The following is a 13,404-nucleotide window of genomic DNA, read 5'->3' as shown; positions in this document are numbered from 1 at the left end:
CGAGTCCTCCAAACACCCTCGGCCCGGACGTGGCGGAGCGTCCGGTGCCAGGCCTTTATCCGCTGAATCCTTGAGAACCGGGTCTAGGCTGGGTCCCATATGTGTGACCCTACGGGGATCCCATATGTGTATATCTTCCACGGCTGCTCCTAAACGGAAGCCCGTGTCTTTCCCTTGGGCTAAGTCACCCACTATTCATATGCAGTACAACCCTTGGGTTAGTCCGTATGTGTATTCCCACATAACTCTTCTTAAGAATGTGGCTCCCGCAGCGTTCCCCTCCCTCAGATCGGGCACGCTTTCCCAGTGTTATCCAATAATCTCACTGTATGGGTTATCACGGAACAACAGTGAAGGATACTCTCGGTGTAAGCCCTCTCCTATCGTCCTTCCAGGCAAGAAGGTGTACAGGCTTGCTCAGGGCGCTGGATGGGGTGCAGCAGCTGTGGCGCTTTGGTAGGGATTCCTATTCGTCGTTCACCACGACGTACGTCGTAGTGACCGGACGATAGGGAACGTCTCGGTTACATATGGTAACCCTCGTTCCCTGAGGGAGGGAACGGAGACGTACGTCCCGTCGCCACATCTGCTGCGACCCGCCGGGGCAGCCAGCACACCGGCTCGGCTCCTCAGCAAAAAACTGAAGTGCAATCGCACCAGCTGCTCGTTAAATACCCGCGCTGCGAGGCTGCACAGCTGATGCAAATGATTGCACGCCAATATGCATTGGCTCGTTTAGTTTCACTCGAAGTAGCCTCTCTAGCGAGATTCCTATTCGTCGTTCACCATGACGTACGTCTCCGTTCCCTCCCTCAGGGAACGAGGGTTACCATATGTAACCGAGACGTTATTCATATTAAAGTCCATAATTGTGTATAAAATCTTCGTTATGATAGTCACACTCTAAAAAATGCTGGGTTATTTTTTAAACCCAAATGCTGGGTTGAGCATTTTGACTATGTTGCTGGGTTATTTTCTCCGTGATCAGCTGACAATGACCCAGCATTTGGGTTTGTTTTGGAAATTTTGACCCAGCGCCTACCTCCTCGCGAGTTGCGCGCTTTTGTCCACACTTCAAATCACTACGTCAACAGGAGGACGAGAGGTTCAAGCAGGAGCGAGCGTAAAGGTGAGCAACCCTGTTTTATTAAAACTATCCTAACGTTAAGTAACGTTAGTCAAAGAAGTCAGAAAATCAACAAGAAGTTATGTTGAAATGAACTATGAATTTTTGACGACGGACCAAATGCTCTAGTCTAGATTTTGCGTCTGTCGAACTAGCGACCGTTATGCTAACGTTACGTTACACATAACATTCATTATTTTTACACGGTCTGTCATCAATTATTCCACTTATAACACGGTCACAATGTCTGAGTACAGTTGTTGGTGTCTGTTTTATCTCCAGAAATGTTGCGGGTTAACGTTACTTGACTCGGCGGTGTTGGATGGATGCAATGTAACGTCACTGGCTAGTGGCTGGATATGCTAAAGAAGCTGTAAGTCTAACGTTACCTATTATTTAACTGTTTTTGTTAGTCATTTTCGAAAGGTAGCTTTACATAAAATATTTTCTTATGCTGCAGTATGTTCTCTGTGTTTGGGTGCGTGCGCCTTAGTTCCATTTGGCTAAGCATTTCTGCAGAAAACAGTGATGTCATCGTCCAGCTCAGTACAATTCTTATCAAAAACTGTCATTGTTCATTTGAAGTCAGTTCAGTGTTGCTTCAGTTACGTTCAGAAACTATGTAAAGATAATCAAAGTAGTTACTGAAGTACAATTTGGTCTTAAACCGGCTCTGAAAAAAAGAGTAATTCAGTTCAGTTCAGTTCTCATCTGATATTGTCACTGCAATTAAATCAATAATATTGTTGAAAATTAAGTGCCCCTAACTAAGCAAGCCAGAGACAAGTGGCAAGGAACCCACACTCCATCAGGTGACAGAATGGAGAGGAAAAAAAACCTTAGGAGGAACCAAGCTTATGTATTAAAAAGCCTAATACAATTTATTATTTTGGTTTGTCATGCAATTTGGTTCACAATCATTAAAATAACTATGATGATCATTGAATCGTGAAAAAAAAAAAAAAAACTGGCAGGAAGAATAAACATTAACAACATTTATTTATTATTTTAACTTATCTTGAAACTGCAATCAAATAAGTCAATGGGCGCAATGACCTCAGGCGATTGTTATACCGATAGACTAATACATTGGAATGAATAAAAAATATTCTATGAAATATCTACAGGTGATTTTATAAAATATATTTTTTAATTATCCACAAAATTAACATTTCTTCTGTTTACAGTCTTGTGAATTACAATAGTTAATTAAACTGTTAAAATGATTTTGTCTATTTATTTATTTTATTTTTTAATTAAGTAAAGATTCATTAAAATGATTTATATATATATATATATATATATATATATATATATATATATATTTTTTTTTTTTTAAATTAACTGGAGCCAGCATAAAAAATTATTTTAAAGGCATTGTATAAGACATGCTAACTTTGTAAAGATATTACTAATCAGATGTTTCCTTCTTTTCTTTTACAGCAATGGACATTTTTGTTCAACAAAAACTCCTCAACTGGAATCTTGAGTGCCTCATTGAAAAATTGCTGGTAAATATGTAATGAACAATTTAGCATTTCAAATTCTCTTTCTTTGTAGGTAATCTTTTTTTCACAGTTGCATCCAGTGCCAACCCTAACCCTTAACAGAGTTTGCTACACCATTCACAATAAGCTCAAAAACATGAATGGCCAATTTACTTGTCCAAAGTACAAGCACATGACAAGACTTAATGTCAATCCATGTAGGGTGAATTTAAATCAGTTATATTGTAGGGCTGGCATAGGGTACCACTTCTGTGCCTAGTCGTTGTCAGTGTAATTTCATAGATAGCCTTGCTTGTTTGCCCCTTTCTTGGTTTAAGGCAGTGGTTCTCAAATGTCCTGGGACCCCCCATAATTTTGGATGTCTCCCTCATCAGACACACCCAATTTAAATTTTGCAGTCTGTACTAATGAGCTGAATCAGGTGTGTTAATTGAGGGAGAGATACAAAATGTGCAGTGGTATGGGGTCCCCAGGACGGGTTTGAGAAGAACTGCTTTAAGGGATAGTTCACCTGAAAAGAAAAATTCTGTCGTCATTTACTCACCCTCATGTTATTACAAACCTGAATGACTTTCTTCTCCTGAACACAAAAGAAGATATTTAAAAAAATGTTGGTAACAAAACAGTTAACAGTAGCCATTGACTTTTATAGTACTTTTTTCCTATTATGGAAGTCAGTGGCTACCGTCAACTATCTTGTTACTGACATTCTTTAAAAAATCTTTTTGTGTTCAGCAGAAGAAAAAAACTTGTACAGGTCTGGAACAACGTGAGGGTGAGTAAATGAGGCGAGTAAATTTGACATGAGGGTGAGTAAATTTGCATTTTAAGGTGAACTATACCTTTAATAACACTAAATGTTTTCAGATTACCAGAGTACATATTTAACTGTTATATATTTAAGCTAATTTCACTCATTCTAAGTTGACCTTAGTTAGAAATGCACTTTGCTTAATTTAAAAGCTGATGAACGAACAAGTTCTAATTTGCCATTTTTCTATTCTTAGATTCCAAAGGCATACTAGCACTTACAATCCTGCCTGTCATTCTTCCCCCGCCCCACAAAACCTTTCGGCCAACTATTCAAGAGGCAAGAACCTCATTCATTGATGTACAACTGGTAAGTAAAACAACAGGGGACAAAAAGAGCAGGCTCATTTCTTTACACCTGTTTGTAGGGCTGCACGATAAATCGTTTTAATAGTTTATGGTTATTGCTGCTTGGATCTGACACGCATTTCATTTTCTCACAACTCTTTAAAGGATTAGTTCACCCCAAAATGAAAATTTCCTAATAATTTACTCACCCCAATGTCTTCCAAGATATCCATGTCTTTCTTTCTTCAGTGGAAGAGAAATTAATTTTTTTGAGGAAACCATTTCAGGATTATTCTACACAGAATGGACTTTAATGACAACCAACTATCCCAACGTTCAAAGAAGGTTCAAATGTCCGTCTCAATGCAGCTTCAGAGTCTCTACACAATCCCAGTCGAAAAATAAGGGTATTATCTAGCGAAACCATCGGCCATTAGTGGTTTAATAGTATATAAATGTTTTTTTTTTTTTTTTTTTTTAAACGACCGATGGTTTCGCTAGATAAGACCCTTATTTCTCGACTGGGATTGTGTAGAGACTCTGAAGCTGCATTGAGACTGACATTTGAACCTTCTTTGAATATTGGGATAGTTGGTTGCCATTTGAGTCCATTCTGTGTAGTAAAATACTGAAATGTTTTCCTCAAAAAAACTTAATTTATTTTCCACTGAAGAAAGAAAGACATGGATATCTTGGATGGCATTGGGGTGAGTAAATGATTAGGAAATTAATATTTTGGGGTGAACTAATTCTTTAAGTTTATTTAAGACGGTATTTAACTAATTTAAGACTGCTCTTATGAAAACCTAAGACACACTTTTAAATAATTATCTGTGTCTGATATTGTCTTTCTCTCATTTAGTCTGGAACCAACATGGTGCTTTACCTGGAAAGGCAGAGAGAAGCAAAACCCTTCCCGTTTGTCTTGGAGCTTGGAATGGCTGGACAGTTTTTTGGTGAAGGGGAAACTCTGGAACAGTTGACTCAGTTTCTTTTATTAAAGAAAGATAATTTCTAGCTAGGCTATTTTGCAGTTTATAGGTATAGAGTTTCATGTTTTTATTTTGCTACACAGGACTAAATGATTGCTTATTTAAAATGAATTGCAATGTATGTACTTACTGTTTATACGCAGTTTTTATGTGCCTCCCATTTTTGCTACACAGGACTAAATGATTGCTTATTTAAGTGAATTGCAATGTATGTACTTATGTGTTTTTTATTGTATTCATTGTGAAGAGAATCTTTAGCTATAGGCTATTTTACAGTTCATAAGTGTAGAGTTTTGAATTTTGAGAATCTTACCATTTTATAATCTTTTAACATACCAACATTTTAACGCAAATTATTTTTGTAGGCCTCCATTTATGTTGCAGATGTCTAACTGTTTTTTTTATATGAATGTATTTATGATTATATTAATTTCCTGGAATAAACACTTTAATTGAATCAATAAACTGTAGTGTTATTATTGTTATTCATATTTTTGTATTTTTTTTATTCGTTTTTTTAATTATTATTATCTAAAATGAATAACCTGTAGCATGGGTGTGGTTTGACCCAGCACTGATTAAAAACAACCCAGCAGATGGGTTAATGTATAAAAACCCAACCTGCTGGGTCAAAATAACCCAGCATGTGTTCTGTCCAATATTTACCCAGCGCTGGGTTGCCAAATAACCTAAATTGGGTTGTTTTTAACCCAGCATTTTTTAGAGTGCAGTAACATTAAATCAATCTCTTAAATGGTGGGACATTTTGAAACACTGTCTGGAAGCTGAAAACTTTTCTCTTAAAAAACATACTTTATTTTATTATAGTAAAATTGTAGTAAACACGTTTTTGGCGGATTTTTTACCATTGTAATAACCACAGTTTTACTAAAAATAGGCCTACCGTGTTTCTTTTGTTTATTTCGTAATAGTTAACGTGACTAACTTTATTAAGACCGTTAAGAAATCGAAATACTGTAACTTAACGTACTTGTTGATAATGATACAGGAAAGCCTAGAACAGGAAGACTAGAATATGAATAGCCTACAACATGATGAACCGCTAGGTGTAACTGATGCAGCTAGGTCACAGTAAATCACTTAGCTAAACTTAGCTAAAATCACATGGCAACTCAAAATATTACTGTTAGCCTTTCCAGCTCAGCTTCAAGATAATAGTCAGTTGAGTTTTTGCATTGTCCCAATGGAACATATTCTGACATGTGTAAATCTAATACTGAGTTTTAAAATAACTTTGTGTGTGTGTGTGTGTGTGTGTGTGTGTGTGAGAGAGAGATTTCAGGTCACGTGGAAAGAAGATGATCATGGCAAACAAGGTATGGGAAGAATTCATTAAAAAATAAAAATCATAATGGTTCTGATTCCATATGTTCATAACAGTCTTCTGATTCCATATGATTGCACTAAAAGTATGCACAAGGTTTGGATTTGATACAGCAAGATCACAATTGTGTTAGATTCCACCCATTTTTCTTTCTTTTTTTTAACTAGGATTTTTTTCTATCACTACTATCTTAATGACACATATCTCTACCTTTTATTCCAGCCAGATGATCTGACGGTTGCTGCTTGCATCTCAGCCTACCTGATGGAAAATTCTTGCTGGATGAATGACCTTCACCTTTAAATCAGCCTTGCCAAGACAGAACTGCTTATGGTTCAACTTTCAGCCAAAACATACTTGCTGTGATCCTGCTGATTTGCCTTATCATTAGGAGGATCAGGCCCTTCCTATCGGAGCCACACAACTCTCTTGTTCTATCCAGACTGGGCTATTGTAATGCTTTCTTGGCAGCTCTTCCAGTATCAGTCAAACCTCTGCAACTGATCCAGATGCTGCAGCAAGAGTTGTCTTTAAAGGTAGCCCAATGCCTAAACTCACTGCTTCAGATCTATGTGTCCTCCAGAAGCATGTGTTCTGCAAGTGAACGGCGCCTTGTGGTGCCATCATCCCAAAGAGACACAAAACCACTTTCACTGACATTTACCTGGACTGTTTCCTGGTGGTGGAATGACCGGCGCAACTCAACACATTTTCAAGAAACTGCTTAAGATCCATCTTTTTCGTAAACACTTCACCCAATAATACTAAATCTTTGTAAAAAAAAAAAAAAAAAAAAAACTTGCTATGTGTACTGTGCTAGACTAACTGGGACTTGTCACTGGACTTGTTGCTTTTTATTATCTTTAATTATTATCTTAATTGGTAAGTCACTTTGGATAAAATGTAATTGTAAATGTTAAAATAAGTTATACTGTAAAGGTATACGGTAATTGCCTTTTATTGTGGATATTTTTACATGTTCTAAATTATATACTAAGCTTCTATTTCCTATCATTCACTTATCTTGATGTTTAGTGTTTGTTCAATTACTAATACTGTAAATGTGCAGGTATTCTGTACTCATACATTTAGTTAATTTAAAAGAAATTGACTGTACATTTGCTATTATTAAGAACTTAATTAGAGATTGGTCAAAGTTTTGAAATTGGATCTGTACAAATAAAAATTAACTGTAAATTTACAAACATTTGTATTTGAATTTATGTACTTGTGTGCATTTTAATACATAATTTCATTGTTATTTTACACAGAAAAAATATATTAAAAGAAAATTACTGTAGATAAACAGCATTATTATATAAAATAATTTAGTAATATAACAGTATTTAATTGTTTTAAAGGTGTATATGTCTTTTTTAAACGTTAAAAATCCCAATCCCAAAGATTTAATGTAATATTAAAGATACAATCTGTTATTTAATTATGGAAAATTACTGTATTTTAACGAGATTGTTTTTTGCTGTTATTTTACGGTAATTTTTTGGCGCCCCAGCTGCCGGAATAATACAGTTTTTTCACATTTTTTTTTTTTTTTACAGTGCAGAAACCATGTGGAGTATGTTTTAATGCAAGGAGCAAACAGGGAGGCCATCTCACGCAAGCTAAAGACAGACAACAAAATAAAATTAATTTTGAAAGTGAGTGAGACAGAGCAGGTAAAGAGAAGACTAGGGGCAGCTAAACCTACACGGTTAGCAAAGTTTGAGCCAGACAGAACATCAACCTGACCGTCAAGTACTTTTTTTTGTAATAAATAATAGAAATAAATAATAGAACCATCTGTTGACATATAGAAATTAATTGATATCTACCCTTAGCTAATCGTTTATAAATAATAAATGTTGCATCATTGCTAAACAACAATAAGTTAATTATTTAACATACCTCAATTCGTGTCGCTTGTACAGCTTCCCCCTACTGGACGCATCAGGAACAACAGGGGCGTAAAAATGCCTGGGGCGTATATATGAGCCTCGTCCTACTCGATTCTGCTGCCATGTCTTGCTCCATCATGGGTAATATAGGATGGGTGTGTCAAACTTGAATTATCAACCCACTTCTGTACGTCAGTGAACCGTAAGCCGCAAGATGCGTGATTAAACAACAGGTGGCAGTAATGCACAAATTTAGTTTGCAATCTAATAGAGCTCCGGACGTCACGTGACCTATTATGTTTATACCACCATATTGGCAGGCAGGGGACAGCCGGGAGCGAATATGTAATGAATGACGGCAGTATGAGTTTCAAGGCAACAGAGTTCACTGCGCACTTTAATTCAAAAGACATAGACCTGTACATAGCAAAACTTAATATATTAAACATAACAGATCCTTATAATGCCACAAACTGTTGAATGTGTTACTGATGACTTTGCTGCTTGCTCTATTCTTTGGAGTTTGCTCTTCTGTCTTCTGTTAAACACATCTAACTTCCGCCTTCTTCCTCTCTTCTCCGGGGATGGAACATGGTTGAAGATAGATGGGACGTTGTCGAGTGAAGGAGGGTTGTCACTCTTTTTCCCTAAAACAGTAATAAAAAGAAAAGGGCAACAATTTAAGCTTCTTTTAGGCTAGCTACATTAACATCTATTCATTTAACTTACACTTTAATCCATAGCGATTTACAAGTAGACTAAGCACTAACATTGAAGTTACACAGCAATGAACTTTAGTTAAAAAAAAAGAATACCTTCTAGTGATTACTATCAGTTAAATAAATCAGCCTGACGGAGAGATAATCTCAAGCGCTCAGTCAGAGTATTCAGCGAGTGAAAATATATCTATGCTAAACCTCAACGTTTCTTAGCCACTAACACACACACTGGCATGTAAAATCAAAGAATTTATTAGCTAATGGCTAATGATAGACATTATTTAGTCGCCCAGGGTGAAGATTTAGTTGCATATGCGAGTGATTCACTCGCATTGTAGAGGGTTGGAAACTTAAACATAATGGCATTACAATCGTCAGAAACCATTTTAAACATGTTAGCTGAAGTACATGTAAGCGAAATACATTGTTTGATGGCTCCCATCTCTCTGTTTTGTTGTGTTGGTTCGCATGTTTTATTGCAGTGAACCATTTTAGTTGTCTATCAGGATCCTTAGGAATACGCAGGGGCGGACTTTACCATTAGGCAAAGGTCGGCAATTGCCTTGGGCCCCGAGCTACCTAGGGGCCCCCAAAATGCCCTATTAACTTATGCTTAAGTTTTTTTTTATTATTTTTTTTTTTATTATATATTTCTAAAACTCCATTTGTGAAAAATGGCATCAATCATTAGTGTCGCAGACAGGAGGGGGCCCCCCCGCCTCACAACATTGGACTATTCCATTATCTCACTTTTACTGCGCATCTGTGAAAGAGACAAGGCTGTGCCAAAAAAACTGACGGAGAAAAAGAAGTGATTGACAGACAGAGTGTACAGAGTAGTAGACAGAGTAAAAATGAAGCGAAGCTAGCTACCCAAGCGGTGCTGAAAAAAGGAGGAAGCGGGAGGAAAGCAAAAAGTCCGAAAAAGTGCGCGGCGCGAAAGATAAACAACACGCAGTAACAGGAGGACTGGGAAATAGAGCAATTGATCCCCAGAGCAAGACGAGTCTAAACGCGAAAATTTAAAGTTTCGAAGTTACCCAAGCGGCTCAAATACAAGAAAAAAAGTGAAAAGACGCTGATAAGTATTTGGAAACGCTGCCAAAGATGACAAACTTTTTTATGGCTACTGTTGGGGATACAGATCAGGAACAACAACGTCCAACGCACAGAAAAATCGTGAAGCAAAGAGGACACGGAGATCGACAGACAAAACTGAGCAGTTTATGAATCGTGATATTTAAAAAAATCTCAGCTCTCAGATTCTGTCAATTCTATTACGAAATTCAAAACAATAAATACCGTTTTGCCGTTTTAATGTGACGTGACAGATTCCTATAACGGCACGTGAACTGATCATCTCTACCTAATAGTAGCCTAAATAAACACGAATTAATTAACAATGTTGAAATATACCGTATAACTTACCAAAATGTATATTCCTCATTTATAATATCGATCAATAAGTGTTTTTCAACCGCGGAAAGAGGTAAAACAGCTGGAGAACACTCGTCACATAACATTTAGGCTACCTCAGGAAAGTCATTTAATTGGCTAGAAAAAAAGAGCTATAGAGAGTATATGGCTAAATATGTGTACTATATTACTTATTTTAACCTTAAATTATACCAGCTGATAGGGCTTTTTTTTTTTCTTGAGAAAAAGTAACGCCTGTCTTGTGAAACGTTACCTAATATTTATCCAAATGAGTCAATATTGAATCAAATCACAAGAATTGAATCGAAATGGTGAAATTTGCCAAGCAAAAAAAAACATAGCTTACCAATAGCAATAGAAATTGTACCATGTAAACATTGTAACATGTTTCTGTTTAGGAGTAAAGAAGTGTAGCCTATGCAGGGTTTAAAGGGGACGTTTTTTTCTCCTCTCTAACCTTTACTTCCCCGTAGATTAGCTTTACCTGCCTATCCACCATTCAGTCGGTAGGCCTACATATTTTTTTCGTTCTCTTTTAAACATTGGATGGGTAGGGGCCCATAGCCTACCTTCGCCTTGAGCCCCCGATTTGCTAAATCCGCCACTGGGAATACGATAAAATAATTTCCCCTTTGCTTTCCTCCGCCTGTTCACGATGTTGAAATTATAAGGTTTAAACAGTCTGGTTTTAAATGATCATTCGACCACTATCGATCATGCTATTGATACCAATGCCAAAATGGCAGAGTAAGAAGAAGAAGCTGCGCTGCTTCAATGCATCGCAGGCTCGACAAAACGCAATGTAGCTTTTGCTCACGCTACACCGCTACTTGCTGCAAAAAATAGTTAGCTACTGGAAAGCAACACTGTTTAAAAAGCAACTGAGCTACTGCCAAGCTACTGAAAAATGTAGTTAAGTTAGTAGTGTCGCTACTTGTAGTTAAGTACTCCCCAACACAGTGAAGCATGCTGGTGGCAGCATCATGCTTTGGGGCTGCTTTTCTTCAGCTGGAACTCGGGCTTGGTGGGTGAAGAGAATCATGAATAGCTAAGAGTTAAGCAGCTATCACCCTGTAGACCAAGACCGGTTGCCCACTAAAGCTAAGCAGAGTTGAGCCTGGTCAGTACCTGGATGTGAGACCTAGGTTGCTGCTGGAAGAGGTGTTAGTGAGGACAGCAGGGGGCGCTCACCCTGTGGTCTGTGTGGGTCCTAACGCCCCAGTATAGTGATGGGGACACTGTAGGCTACTGTCAAAAAAAGCACTGTCCTTCGGATGAGATGTTAAAAAAGGGTCTTGGAAAAAGGGTAGGGGTGTAACCCTATAGCATCTTGGCCAAATTTGCCCATTGGCCTCTTTCCATCATCATGGCCTCCTAATCATCCCTATATGAATACTGATGTAAAGCGCTTTGAGTGCTGAGAAAAGCACTATATAAATGTAACAAATTATTATTATTAGGGTATTAATAATAACAAATTATACATTTTCGGGTATCTTTGATTTAAAAAAACTAAAAACTAATACTTTGCGAACTAGTCCTAGGTTTTTGGCCCGATCCTAGGAGGTGGGACTTTAACTGATATAAAGGTGGAAAAAAAACATTTTTTACATTTATAAATTACATTTAAATGACTGAAAAATGCTCTACGTAGAACTTCCCAAAATTAGGTGAGCATATTCGCTATATGATTCTGAAGAAGCATGCAAACTTTTAGAGAGATCAGGCCATAAGGAGAGCTATTAAACTTTAAATGAAAAAAAAAAACACACAAAAAAAACACTATACTTCAGTGATAAATGGTCTGAACGTGCAAAAGTGATCTTTTTCCTCTCTGATGTAGCCTACAGTAGCCTATGTGTATTCAGGTGAATTCAGACAAAACTAGACGAACATTAGGTAACGTCCCCCTACCCATAAACCTCATCAGGAGGATTAACAATAAACTGCAGTATCTATAATAATAATAATAATAATAATAATCATAATATATGAAATGTATATAATAATGCAAAATATATAAATATACATATATAAGTATACCTACATGCATGCACACACAACCATAGTACTGTACATAAATGCAAACATGCTCACGCACTCTACAAACTTAATCAGAATCTAGCGAGCAACATAACATAACATAACATAACATAACATAACATAACATAACATAACATAACATAACATAACATAACATAACATAACATATAACATATAACATATAACATAACATATCATAACATAACTGTCCAGGTCCAAGTTTCTCAAAAGCAACCTAAGCCTAAATTGATCGTAGAACAATTGCCACCAGTGGTCTCCACAACCAACTTAGGGTTACGATGCTTTTGGGAAACGCAGCCCAGGCCTGGTCCTCTCTCATCCGTGCTCCTCCGTGAGAGATAAGAGACCAGTGCAGCGCAGGTGACGCTCATTATCAAACACGCCACCAGCCTCGCCCTGCTTGCCACAACCTGAATAAGCCAAATTATATTAGGATATAAGGTCATTGAAAGTAGCAAAATAATTATCAATTAAAAGAAAAACAAACAATGCCTTTATCACTCCAACTTTTAAAAGTGTGATCAATAACAGACAGCAAAAACAAGTATATTGTTTTATTCAAAAAGAAAAGAATGTCATCGTTCAGAATTAGACTTGAATTTGGATTTTTTTCCTGCAATCAAATATTGCATTATATTAGTATAGCTATTAAAGGGCTTAAGACTGCATGTTCTTGTGATGTATAAGCAAACCAGTCTTGTCATGATGTAATGTTCCTACAGCACAACAGTAGCTATATCATTAACAGCTGAGGTGATTGGCTGAAAACAACCTGGCATCAGAACTGAGCTGCCATGAGTAAGATGGCAGGTTTCAAATAGTGTACTAGAAGTTTTTTTTTTTTTTGCCAGTCAAATGCTTTTGAGATGAATAAGAATGCAATACCATATGAAGCTGTTTTAGCAGAATGTTTGGACAGGAAGGAGAATGTACTAGCTAGCCTATACCTACATATTTTACTTTCTCGCGGTGTTATTATTTTCTCTTTAATTTATGCCAAATTACATCATTTTACTTCCAGATATACATTTTAAAGGAGATACACTTATAACTATGCCTGATAAAAAAAAAGAAAAGAAAAAATGATAAATGTTACCATTTATGAGGGCTTTTCTGAGGAGATATGTGAGGAAGCCTGTTTGTGAGAAATTCTCTTCATTTTTCCTGAGGGATAAATATGTGGTGAACTTGTTCGGTGATTTTCTCTCATCATCACTGAC

The 13,404-nt window shown here is 36.9% G+C and overlaps 1 long non-coding RNA gene across 1 annotated transcript; it reads left to right on the top strand.

Moving 5' to 3' along the window:
- The first annotated feature begins 882 nt into the window (after window positions 1-882).
- On the top strand, window positions 883-7,235 carry LOC311282376. The gene is made up of 5 exons (XR_014625930.1): window positions 883-1,499; window positions 2,570-2,637; window positions 3,642-3,754; window positions 4,595-6,061; window positions 6,292-7,235. It is a non-coding gene; the product is annotated as an uncharacterized lncRNA (long non-coding RNA).
- Window positions 7,236-13,404: the final 6,169 nt, after the last annotated feature.

This window comes from Rutilus rutilus (assembly GCF_951802725.1).
Source record: "Rutilus rutilus genome assembly, chromosome: 22".
In the NCBI taxonomy this organism is placed as follows: domain Eukaryota; kingdom Metazoa; phylum Chordata; class Actinopteri; order Cypriniformes; family Leuciscidae; genus Rutilus; species Rutilus rutilus.
The sequence above is the reverse complement of the archived record's forward strand: the minus strand, read 5'-3'. Positions and strand labels throughout refer to the sequence as shown.